The sequence below is a fragment of the Chlorocebus sabaeus genome, chromosome 15 (genome assembly GCF_047675955.1).
Source record: "Chlorocebus sabaeus isolate Y175 chromosome 15, mChlSab1.0.hap1, whole genome shotgun sequence".
Classification (NCBI taxonomy): Eukaryota; Metazoa; Chordata; class Mammalia; order Primates; family Cercopithecidae; genus Chlorocebus; species Chlorocebus sabaeus.
The window spans coordinates 35,313,066-35,326,825 of NC_132918.1; the positions used below are offsets into that span (position 1 = coordinate 35,313,066).

Consider the following 13,760-nt stretch of genomic DNA (forward strand, 5'->3'; position numbering starts at 1 on the left):
CTTTCTACAATAATCTGGAGAGAATGATTCCCAATTTGTATCAATTCAAGCTAGTCAGGGATAGTAAAAATAATTAACCCTATAAAATAGAATGGCAGAAGTATTCAGCACAGATAAAATGGAGGCAGGATCCATGTATTATGTTCTTAGAGCCTGTCTATCAGCTCCAGGAGCATGAGAGAAACATCTTAAAGTATGAGTTAGGAGATCAGAAATTGAAAATCTATGGAGACTGTTCTTGAATTGTAAGAATTATTCCTTCCTGGTCAGACAGAATAAATGACATGTCAAGAAATGTCTTCTAAAGTTACCTTCAAACTGAAATTTGTCTGTCATTTCAGATTATTCATATGCGTCTACTCAAATGTAACTTTATCACATCAATGCTGATCTGAAAGCCTGTCTGGATATTGTTGCTAGTTTACGGTATCAACTTTAATGTTCCATGTTCCTAGTACCAGCATCAATGTTTGCTTTTTATTCGAAATACAAATTGTACCATGGTTGAGATTTTCTTGAGTATACCTGAGTTTTCTAAGCATGGGAAGAAGCTTTTATACAGAAATAGGGAAGGATTTGGCTCACTTGATATGCAGTTTGTCAGAAGAATTTCCATTTAGAGTTTTGTCTTATATGTTTGGAAACTCTTATATATGCAGAATGTAGGAGTAAATTGAACTGCACAGCATACTATCAGGGTCATCTTGCTTTACACATTATGGAAGTAATGATGAAAGTGACTTCTATTACTTTAATCACATAAGATGATCTTTAAATTTAAAATAGAGCTTTAATTCTTAAACGCTGTGGAAATTTGAAATAATTTTTCTAGTCATACAAGCTTTTAAAGTTGATGAATGTAAGGTGTATTGTTTCAAGGTAGATGTTTTCACATACAGATGTCTTACCAGATATTTTTCAATGAGCAAATATTTCATATTTTATTAATAGATTTTCTATTATTTATTTTAGTGATTTTGTTCTGCTGAATGAAAAAATTTTCATTACTGACTGGCCATCTTGGTATTAAAATCATTTCAGTTGGTAGCAAGACTGTTTTTCAAAAAAATCTTTCTTCTGATTTCCAGATCAATTTTAAGAGGAACATCTTAAATTATGCAGATCAACTCTATATCTGAGTGTGTGAAACTGATAGATTCTGAAACATCATGAAATCTGAGTTGCATTGTTAAACAGTAACATTAGACGAGTGGCTTCAATTGACTGGAGTACAAAGTTGAGGAATGTTTATTCAGAGGCAGGAAGACCATGAAGTATAAAGCCCATGTTTGCTCCTATGGTTTGTATTTATGTATATAATTAGGAAATTACTGTTATTGTTGTTTACCTTAGAATTTCATGTAATGTACTAAACCTCATCTCAGTGATTCTGAACAACACTGAGAAGATGTAGGGACCTGAATTGCAATATAAAACCAGAAGCAGGAGCCAGCTTGAGGCATGTAAGAAAGGTGTTTTTATAATCTTGTTATGTCTCTGAGCCTCAATTTCCTTTTTAGTAACAAGAGGTAATACTACTTTCTTGCTTATGTCACAAGGTAGTTGTAAGAATTACTGGTCTCTGAAAACGTTTGAAAGATAGAAAAGGACCACAGAAATGTAAGATGGTATAGTTGTACAAATAAGGATAATGTATATTTCATATACTTTAATGAAAAGAAATTGTATTTGTTCTGGGATGACTTTGACCTAGAACTTTGGTACCATCTGCTACTAATTTCCCCCATGGTCTAGTATAGCCTACATGCCAGCAGTGTGCATGCTGTGTACGAATGCCTGATGGAAGGGCAGATGTCATCATAAGAGCGAGTCCTGGATTTCTAGAGCAGGAAGAAACCATAGCAATCTCACTCTTTTATAAGAAGAAAAAATAGTCCTAGGGAGTCTGCATAATTTTCTTGAAGATGTGGAACAGATCTGTGGCTGGAATTGAGCCATCCAATTCCCATATCATGAGAGCTGTACCTACCCTTCTCAATCATACAGATTTTTTTTTCTTTTAGAAGTTGCTACATTTAGATATTTGTGATGTTGCTCATGCTATGTCATTTGAATCCTTTGTACAAGGCTGATTTTTTTTTTTTTTTTTTTTTTTTTGGGAAGGAAAATCAAGAGCTTCTTGTGGCATTCTCAACTGTTAATCATTAATGGGTACAGTTAATAGAGATAGACTGAGTGCTTTATCTACAAGGTGCTGGCTGGGGATTGATATGAAGATGAATAAAAGAACTTACCTCTCTTCTAGTAACTTCTGGTATAGTGCACAAACATGCTTATATTACTGTAATAACAGTAATACTGTAATAGAGGAACATTCCAGTGGTACCTGAGTATGGAGAAGTCAGCAAAGGATTTCTGGAGGTGACATTTGAACTGAGCCTTGAAATATGATGAGGATGATGTCAGGTGGATAAGCAAGGGTTGAAGCTGAAGGAGTAGCAAGCACCAGGTGTTATAATAAGGACCTGGTAATCTAGGTTAAGACATTTAGACATTATTACCAAAAAAAAAAAAAAAAAAAAGCAACAGAAAGTTTTAAGCTGGGGAGAGATTAATCAGATTTGAGTTTTAGAAAGATCTCTCTGACAACAGTTTGGAGACTGATGGTGGAACGGGTGAGGCTGGAGCACTGGAGACCAGAAAGCTGTTGCAGTAAATAGTTGAGGAAACAATGGTCTCTATTCACATTTCTTAGCTAAGATGGTCTTTCATAAGAAAACATTAGACTCTCAAGTCCATATTAGTGTCCTTTGCCACTGATCAAAGCTGCTGTAGAATTCGTAACTGCTGCTTTTTCTGCATACACTTGTTAATTCAGTCACTGCCTTGTATTTGGGGTAAACTAGTTACAAGAAAGTCATTGCCTGATAAGAAATTTAACATTTCTGTCCTTACTAAGGTCATGACCTCTTGTCCACTAGACAAAATTGTGCCTAATTATGAGTATCCTATTCTTTTATGGCAAACAAAAAATCATTTCTCCAAGAAGTTAGAGAACCCCTCCTCAACCTTTCCTAGGTTGCAGGAATTTGGTTTGAATGTTGTCATATTGCTTGCATAATCAGTCCAAATATAACATTAGGGCAGGAAGGTCTGTGGCCATTTCCTGGTATTTCACGTTGTGGAATATGGCTGTTTCCCTATTTAATGAAGAAGGTGATACCCATAATGCTGTGTGCTTTAGTCTGTTCTACAGAGCTGTTAGTTTGTTTCTGAACTATCTGTGAGGGCAAGTTCTCCCTTATTGTTCTCAGTCAAAAATTTTTGACTCTTTTCATGTATTTTGTATTCCAGATAAATGTTAGAACTGCCTGTCTAGTTCCAGAAGTCACTTAGTTGTGGTTTTAGTTGAAATTACATTGCATTTATAGATTAACTCAGGAGAACTGCCAACTTTAAGTCATTGATTCCTCCTTTCAGGAACATAGTAGGATTCATCATATTTTAGGTTTTCTCTTAGGTCCTTCTCTTACGTCAGTCAAGATTTAGAGGTTTCTTCATATAGGTTGTTCACATTTCTTGGTAGGTTTATCTTTATGATTTTAGTTGGTATTGTGAATAGACTTTTTTCGATTACACCTTCTTAATTTAAAAAGTTGAAAAATTTAAACACAGTATTATAGAACTATTAACAAAAAATATAGTTTTTTTCCTCAGTCCTCTTTGCCTCTTTCCAAATAAATTACTTTTAACTCTTTTACTTTCCTTTTTGTAGGGTTTTAGTGTTACTTTTATATCTCCAACTGACGCACTTACATTGCCACTTATTGATTTCTCAACTTTTGATATTAATTATTGATTTTCTTCTATGATAGATGAGAAGTAGCTCACTTATATTGCCCCATGTCCTCTTTGGTTACCCTATTGGTTATCCCCGTATCTTGAACAATTCACTTACATTTTGGTTTCCTGCTCTGCCAGCTGGACTACTCTACCTGGTGACCATCACTCTCCCTTTGCCAAACCTTTGCCTCTTTTATCCCTCCTAACTTCTCTTAGTATAGTCATTTTTTCATTCTTTTTCTGTACTCATAATTACTCCTCCTATGTTTTGATCATAGATTGACTTTAAAAGTTTAATATCAATAAACAAGATTCACATTACTGTGACTACTTACATTTACATTATTGTGACTATATAAATGCTCATCAGAGCAAAGTAACCACCTAAGTTATTTCAATTAGGGTTACTGCTTCAGAACATAGCATCAGAGGAAAAGGACAGATTCTAGAGTTTTCTATAGCAAATGACGAGATCAAATTCATTAGAAAAAAATCGAGTACCTAACACTAATTTTGACAACTAGCCATCTTCATCATAACTCTGTGAAGTGCATATAGTTATCTTCATTTTAAAGGCAAGGAATCTGAGGTGCATAGAGAGAAAAGAACTTGCTCTAGGTCAGCTGTAACTGGTAGAGCTGACATTTGAATCCTGCTGGCTGACTTTGGAACCTGGACTTGCAGCTCTGTTCTCTCTCTTAGAAATGTTATTACTTTGTTAGAGGTGGTAAGATACATAGGCAGGAAGCAATCGATTGCTTGTTTTTGTAAAAGGTTCTCTGCTTCTATGAAAACATCTCAGTTTAACATCTCCTCCTTTGTGCATTTGCCTTTCCCCAGCCGACAGGTTGGCCTGATGTTCCTTGGAATGAATGGGCCTGCAAATACGTACTTCCTGAGTGCGAGATGGAAAGGGGAACAGTATGGTAGGTTACACAGGGTTTGGCACAGGGAAGCAGTGGGGGAAGAATGGTTAGCCAGGTTTTTAATATCTCCCTGAGGAGTTTGGGCTGGATCTAAAGAGCAAGGGGAGAAGATGGTAAGTTTTGGGGTACATGTGTGATGTAAAAGTGGTATTTTGGGGAAAAGAGTCTAGAAGTGCTATGAAAGATAGATTACACAGCCCAAGGGAAAGGGTCGTTGTCATCTGCTTGAGAGATTGGTTCAGATCAGGGCCATGAACCCTACCCATTGAAATTTTGACAAATGATCTGTAACTGTCTCTAATTACTTGTCAGCAAAACAGAAGCTACCATGAGTGAGCTAGAGTTACTTCAGCTGTCTCTCCGAAGAAAGGTGAATGATTGTCTCTATCGATCTGTTTAAAGAATAAGTCATGGTTGTAGATGTGTGTTACATAAGGTTTTTGTCTCATCCAGTGACCTCTTGCTTCTTGCTTTTCTTTAAAATCCATGTGAGTATTTTCAGTTTTACCAGGGAGGGTGTATAAAGATAAAACTTGAGAAAATATACAAGCAGGGCTCTAAGGCAACCCTCTTCCCCCAGATAAATTTTAGAACTTCCTGTCTAGTTCCAGAAGTCACTCAGTTGAGGTTTTGATTGGAATTACATTGCATTTATGGATTAACTCAGGATGGTGAAATAAAACCAAATGAGAAAAGAAGAGATGAAATAAAAGGCAGCTTTAAAGGACAATTTCATTCCTCTTTTATAATTTCTCTTTGCATTTCATCTTTATGTCTAAGTTCATCATTTGCCCTTTATAATCTTTTTTCTTTGTTTTATTTGGAATGTCTAAGGTTATACCCAAGGACTGGTTTAAAAAAAACAAGCAATCTTGATTTATATCAAATGCTAAAATGAACTTTCTCCTTGCCTTTCCCACTCCTTGGACATAAGCATAGTTGATATTTTGTCATGTGGATTTGCGTCTCTCCAGAGGTGTTGGTACGTGTAGTACATACATGCACACACGCATGTAAACAGAAAGGAGTTACGCCATTGATGTAGGTCTCATAAAGAAATGAAACTTTTATGTGGTTAACAAAAGAGAATGAGGACTATACATCATGTGAGCCATTTCATATGTCCACCTTCCTATTTCTACTTGTTGAAATATGAACAGTGTGAACAGGAGGCAGGTCTTCAGTTGGACTTAGTAAACAGGTGCCTCTCACATCATGAGTATTCTTCTAATTTTGAGGTTTTAATCTTAATTTCAATGATATTATACCTTCCTTATTTTCTCATTTTTGTATTCCTTTTATTTACTAATTTATTTTCTCATGTTCTCACTGATGGTTTTAAAAATGAGAAGGCCAGAAAATCAACTAAGAAAATGAGAGAATAAGAACATACAAATTTTGTTGTCCAAGCTAGAGTACAGTGGCACAATCTTGGCTCAATGTAGGCTTGACCTCCTGGGCTCAAATGAACCTCTCATCTCAGCCCCTTGAGTAGCTGGGATTACAGATGCATGCCCCCATGTCTGGCTAATTTTTGTATTTTTTGTAGAGATGGGGTCTCACTATGTTGCCCATGCTGGTTTTGAACTCCTGGCTTGAAGTGATCTTCCTGCATTAGCCTCCCAGAATGCTGGGATTACAGGCATAAGCCATCATGCCTGGCCTTCAAGTTTTTTATTTGCTACTTAATTCTTATTTTATTTAAAAAAAGTCTTAGCCAGTCCTCTATTTAATGTTTGTGTATAGTCATTCTCAACTTATTTCATATTCTCTCACTACTACTTACTGTTTTTGACCACAAATGTATGCCTTTTTTTTCCTGAAGAAGTGATGAATGAAAGCAAGTGGCTATGCCCATTCCTCGGGCATCACCATGATTGATATTTTGGCATGTGGATTTGCGTCTTTCCAGAGGTGTCAGTGCATGTAGTATATACATGCACACACACATGTAAACAGTCCCCAGTTATGCACAAGGGGACAAAGGAAGAATACAATGGATGAAGAATGAAGCCTTCTCATTCTGCTCTTTAGTCTCACCTTTTCTTTTTTTCTTTTTCTTTTAGACAGAGTCTTTCTCTGAGGTCCAGGCAGGAGTGCAGTGGTGTGATCTCGGCTCACTGCAACCTCTGCCTACTGTGCTCAGGCAATTCTCCTGCTCAGCCTCCTAAGTAGCTGGAATTACAGGCGTGTGCCACCACACCCTGCAAATTTTTTTATTTTTAGTAAAGACAGGGTTTCACCATATTGGCCAGGCTGGTCTTGAACTCCCGACCTCAGGTAATCCGCCCGTCTCGGCCTCCCAAGGTGCTGGGATTACAGGAGTGAACCACCGCACCGAGCCTAGGCTCACGTTTCTTATTTTCCCCTCTGAACACTCACCCTCTCCTATTTGTTGTAATCTCTCCACAGTTGTCCTTTCTGTTTTCAGACATCTTTTTCCCAGTTTTCTCAATTCATCTTATTTTTTACATAGAAATACAATGTAGAATGTATTTGGTTTATGAAACCCCATGCATGCCCACAAAGATAAGAATCAGTGGGTTGATTGTATGTCTCTGACCTTTATTAGCTGCCAGACCTTGGAGTTAGTTGTCTACCCGTTGTGTTGGGCTAGGGGATCTTTCTAAGTCCAGTGATTTTTCTTGTTCTAAGCTCAGATAAGTGTTATTAAGAACAGAAAAAAAGCAAAGTGAAGCAAATATTGGCAGGCCTGGCAGAAGCCCCGATGAGGTTCACAGAGAGCAACAAACTGATGAAAGTTCTCAACTTGTTGATTGTTAGTGCAAATAGTGTTAGCAGTTCCTGACTAGCATTCTCTTTGTATTTGCTGGGTGATGTGACTCTTTTTTTTTTGAGCTGGAGTCTTGCTCTGTTGCCTAGGCTGGAGTGCAGTGGTGTGGCTCACTGCAACCTTCACCTCCTGGGTTCAAGCAATTATCCTGCCTTAGCCTCCTGAGTAGCTGGGATTACAGGCACACACCACCACGCCTCGCTGTTTTTTTTTTTTTAGGTAGAGATGGGGTTTTGCCATGTTGGCCAGGCTGGTCTTGAACTCTTGACCTCAGGTGATCCACCCGCCTCAGCGTCCCAAAGTGCTGGGATTACAGGCATGTGCCACTGTGCTCGGCCAGTGTGACTCTTGTTTGATGACAGGGTTCAGTTTTGGTTACTGCATTTAAAAAGTGGTGGGGAAGTTGGCGTGTGATTGTTAAGAATATTAACACAATGGAGAAAGTGTTCCTTTAACAGCAGGTTAAGCTTAAGGGGCTGGACATAATATTTCTCAGTTGAGCCAGTTTTATAATTATGTGGTTTCTAGTTATTTTCCATTTTAGAAATATTTTCATTTTACAAATATGTATGTTTTTTCATGCCATTATTTTATTGTGCTACTTCTTTATCCTGAACTTATTTATTCCTGACTTTCTGGCTCTATTCTAAAGTTACATTCCCTTCAATTTAATTTCTCATATACTCAATAGATAATTTATTTTCTTATTCCTTTATTAAAGTTGCCGGGACCATCCCTCATTCTCACATGCAACCCATTCCCCTTTTTACTTTATCATTGATTTGTTTCTTTGTGCCCCTGCATGGGAGAAGAGGAACATTGGTGTCAGGGAGAGCACTGGAAATTCTAATCCAGGATTTTTTTTTAGTGTACAGTGGGGGAGAGTATGGAATTTGGAATAAAATTATAGCAAAAGACAAGCTAAAGTTCTAATAGTGGCTGAGCGTTTGGCTAATCCCTTGGTCAATTTCTCTGGCACACAATTTAAAAATATGGATTTTGGACATCATTTTAAAAATATGGATTCTGTGTACTTCAAAAAGTTGTGAGGATAAGATGAAATAATGTGGATAACAAGTCTTGTCCAGTGCTTGATACATAGGCCTTTAATAAATATTACCTTGAAATACATCTCCTAATAATACATGCCTGCTTGTTTTACTATCTGTCTTACACACACACACACACACACACACACACACACACACACACACACATATACTCCTCATCTGTGTCTCATCCTTTCCTTTTTCTCAGGTCTGACAACCTATATCAGTTTTCGACTTGCATTTTTTCTCTAAGCTTCCATGTATATTTACCCTTTGCCCTAGCTAGTATATAACCAAAACCAAAGATAAGTCAAGCATATGATAAAGGTGTGAAAAACACCAAGGAAGCAATAACTTAAACAAATCCTTAGCTAATTTTAATAAGCATATGGCTTGTTATTTAGAGCACATAAATGCAGAAATAGATTATCTACTAAATTCTCACATTGCTAGTTCACTCACCATCCTTGATACCCCTTGAGGAGAATTAATATCTGATTATTTGTGTTTACTTCTTCCACACTAAGTCTTTCAAATCCAAAAGTGACTCTGCTTCCATTCACTTAGCCCAGTTGTATAAATTAGGCACACTGTAACTTTAAAGATAATAAATATATGTTTAGGATCATCCATAGACCAGAGATAATATTTTAAAATACAAAGAAGAGAACTAAAAAATTGAACAACTGTGTTTTCAAAAATTAAGAGAATGAGATAGATATATATGTTTTTGCCATACAAGATTGCCAAAGAATTAAAAGAAAAAAAAGATAACATCCAGTGTCACCAAAGGTGTGAGAAAATTGGCACTTTTATACACCACTAGTGGGAATCTGAATTAGTACCATCTCCCTGGAGGGCAATTTGACAGTAGAACAACTCTTTGTCTCAGAAATTAGTCCTGTCAAATTACTTGTACATTTGCACAAAGATATATGTATAAGAAAGTTTATTGCATAGTTTTTGTAATAGCAAGAAAAAGGGAGCAGTTGATTTAAAAAAATGATTTAAAAAAATGATAGCACATCTATACCATGTGCACAAGACTACTAATAGTGATGTGAATATCTATGGTGATTGACATGAGAAGATGCTGATGGTTATAGTTAATGGGAAATATTATCTTATATTTCCATTTTTCTTCATGCCTAAACATATCTGCTAAAGAGAAAGGTAAAAGAAGCTCAGAAGTTTATGCTGTGAAATATTAATACTGGTTATCTTTGAGTATGAGATTATTTGTGATTTATTTTCTTCTTCATACTTCTTTATACATTTATGATTAGGATATATTACATTTATAATTAGAAAAAATCAGATTTATTTAAAAATCAGGGTACATAAAGAAAATATTTTGCTGGCTCACAGCTCTGCTCTGATGAGGCCAGTGCTAATCAGACTCTAGAGGCGGTCTCCCTGCCTCCAGCCTCTTCTTCCTTAGATTGAGTGTGCTAAAGGCAGATTTAATTGCTGTCTCTTGTTCTCTCCTAGTCCTTTTACTGTGGTGTTGACACAGGTCTTTCCCAGTGCTTATCTTTGATGCCTCTCCTTCCACTGTCTTGCTAGTTTACTATTTAACCATTTAGAACAATTTCTTCTTTCTTGAAAGCACTCTTTGCTTTGCCTGAATGTCCCCTGTCTGAAATATGATCTCTTCTGTCTCATTGGCCTGGTAAAGTCATCCTTTGCATCTCGGCTATAGTTGAATGCAAACAACATTGGACCTGGGTGCAGACTCTATTAGCTAAAGTAATATGCAGATAAAGCTCTCTCTGTCAGTGGCTTCATACACATTTCTTACTGCTTTGCCAGCCTAATACAAGTGTTCCTGCTTGAGTGACTCTCTTCCAAGAGGTGATTCAGGGGCCCAGGTTGCTTCTGTCTTGTGGTTCTGCTGTTGTCAACATGTCACCCAAAAGATTACCCTAGGAGTACCTCCTTCTGGCCAAATGGAAGGAGAAAAGAAAGCGGAGGATCATGTTAGCCAATTTTTATGAGGAACTTTTAAAGGGCAAAGCCCAAATTCCACTGACCAGAACCTAATCACATGGCCACACCCAACTGCAAGGGAGTCTGGAAAATGCAGTCTGGCTGTGTGCCCTGGAGGAGGAGGAAGTAAGTTTTGGTGAGCACTTAGTAGTCTGTGCCTGTAAGGTGGAAGCTCAAATCTTAGCTCCATCTAGACCTGTGTGATGACTTAAGGAAATTAATTTATTTGAACTTTAGTTTTCTTATTTATAAAATGAAGATAATAGGACCTACCTATTTTAAAGGGTTGGTATGAGGGATTAAATTTTGAGCTAATATATATGAAATAGCTTCATAAATTATGAAATGTTATACAAATCCAGGGGGAAGCTTTCATTAACATACAGCTCACTGTTTTGCAATTTAAAAAAATGTACCTGAATACCAAGAGTTGGCAAACTACGCCCTGTAGGCAAAATTCAGTCAGTTGCCTGATTTTGTATATAAAGCAGACTACAACCCAAACACAGCCATATTTAATAGTGTACATATTTTCTAATGCTGTTTTTGCTCTTCTTGCAAAAGTGATTGCCACAGAGGCTGTATGGACCACACAGCCTAAAACATTTACTATCTGGCTCTTTACAGAAAATGTTTCGCGACATTTAGACTAGACTGTGAGTGTCTGAGGTTTTATTCTTTTGTTATTTAGTATAGAACCTGAGTAACAGCAGGTGTTCAGGGAGTCTTTACCAAAGGGTTGAAATCTCTTTTTAGAGCCCTATAGTTCAGACATTATGCAGCTGGAAGGTAATTTCAGTAGGAAAGATGCTTTTCCATTAGGGTGGATGAGCATCATAGGTTTCTTTACACTTGTGGAATAGCGAACTAGCCAAGATAATCAGGCACCCTGAGTTCAGCCCCAGTTGAATCCCCTCTACTATGCTGCCTTTGCCAGGTTGTTTTCTGAACATAAGCACATGTCCTTTCTTATCTTTATAATTGGTACCGTCATCAGACTGTTTATGATGCATTACTATTCAATTCATTGGTTGGCAAATATTAACTGAATGATTATAGCAGGGAGTAAAAGACAGTTGGCTGAGGAATGCTTTGGTATCATAAGTGCACTGTCTCATTAATGTTTACTTCTGCTTGTTGCATAGCCTGAATTTTGCTAGAATAGTTTGAAGACATAATAGCCTAAACAATAGTGGTGCAAACTTGATAGTAATGCTTTTCCTCTAATGACTGGCAAATTAAGAGTTTATATCAGCCAATCAGTACAGATTCAGCATTTAGCATGTAGAGATATTAAGCTAAATGTTGGAGGGGAAGTTCATGGAGCTAACGTTTATTGACTGCTTAGTAGCTGTTATGCATCATGCATTATACTGCTTGCAAAGGATAGCAGGGTAAATAAGTCATAGTCCCTGCCTGAGGCACACACAACTAAGTGGGAGAACATACAAAAGGAATGGGTAAATGCCTCCTAGTTTTGAGAGACAGGGAAGGTTTTGCTGAGAGATAGTATTTTTATAGACATTAATATCTGGAGCAGAAGTCTCTGCAGCTAGAATAATGTGGAGGTTGAATACTTTGACTGGCTTATGGAAAGTGGGAGAAAGGAGCAAAAGAAGAAAGAGAGCAAAAGGTTTCAGCAGTTAGTTAGTGATAGAATTAGGTCAGGATTTACTTCTCCATGCATATTCTTAGTTACCCAAGTCTAACCAAAGGCAGTTGTCTAAATTGATTAAATCACAGGTTACAAAAGAGATATACATACGTTTTTGTAGATTGCTCTTTTGTCTTTTTATTTTAAATAGTTAGATTTTAAAAGGATGTAGAAAACACAAGGTATGTACTTAGCCAGAAAACCTTTCTAGAATTGAACTATTGAAAATATCAGAGTGTGTTTCTCCTAGGAAATCTATGTAACAGGGACCGTGTCTCATTCCACTTGGCATCCTTATAATCTAAACTAGTGTCCTACGATGGCACTGGCACACCATGATTGTTTATTCATAAAACATTGGAGATTTTTCAATCAGAAGCAAAGATTTGATACCTTTTTTAATTATTGTGAAAGAAGAAGAAAGGTAAGAAATACATAAACCTGAACTGGGCACGGTGGCTCATGTCTGTAATCCCAGAATTTTGGGAGGCCAAGGTGGGCGGATTACCTGAGGTCAGGAGTTCAAGACCAGCCTGGCCAACATGGCGAAACCCCATCTCTACTAAAAATACAAAAAGTAGCCTGGTGTGGTGGTGGTCGCCTGTAATGCCAGCTACTTGGAGGCTGAGGCATGAGAATCACTTGAACCTGGGAGGTGGAGCTTGCAGTGAGCTGAGATCATGCCACTGCACTCTCCAGTCAGGGCGACAGAGTGAGACTCCATCTCAAAAACAAACAAACAAACAAAAAACGTAAGCCTGAAAGGCAGTAATAATCTAAGAAAAATTTAGAGATCCTACTGGGGCTGGGGGTATTTGGTTGCAATGTGTCTCCATTATCTTTGGCCTCTTATTTTAGTCTCTGGCTTAAGATTAAAAAAAAAAAAAAAAAAGACTTGTATATATACACATATAGTTTTTATTTTTAAATTTTTTTAGAGACAGGGTGTCACTCTGTCACCTAGGCTGGAGTGCAGTGGTGCGATTATAGCTCACTGCTACCTCCAGCTCCTGGGCTCAAGCTATTCTCCTACTTCAGCCACCTGAGTAGCTGGGACTACAGGTGTGTGCCACCTTGACTAGCTAATTTTTTAATTAATTAATTTTTTTTTTTTTTTTGGTACAGACAGGGTCTCACTCTGTTGCCAAGGCTGATCTTGAACTCTTGGCCTCAAAGGATTCTCCCACCGTGGCCTCCCAAAGTGTTGGATTATAGGCAAGAGCCATAGTGCCTTGCTCATATACAGTTTTCAGACCATGACAATAGCTTCTCTAGTTCTAGTGAGTATCCTCATCATAAGCTTGTTAAAGCAATACCATCAAGGCCTTTCATTGAACTATGTGGGTGATGGGCCCCTAACCAGAATATGGAGGGTGACAGCCCTAACTCAGGTAGATTCTGCTGATTCATTAAGAGATGTTTCTAGAGTGTTATCAGATACCATTACAAGCTCACCAAACACTGTGTTTATGTATTGTCTCTAGTTGAGTCAAATGCTTGAAGAAGTAGGAAGTGCCTATTTGCTTAAGATTAGCTCCTTAGCT

The 13,760-nt window shown here is 37.4% G+C and overlaps 1 protein-coding gene across 8 annotated transcripts in view; it reads left to right on the forward strand.

The window, feature by feature from the left end:
- The window catches only part of PLCH1 (phospholipase C eta 1), a 268,796-nt gene that overhangs the window by 82,930 nt on the left and 172,106 nt on the right, over positions 1 to 13,760 (forward strand). The window lies entirely within an intron of this gene.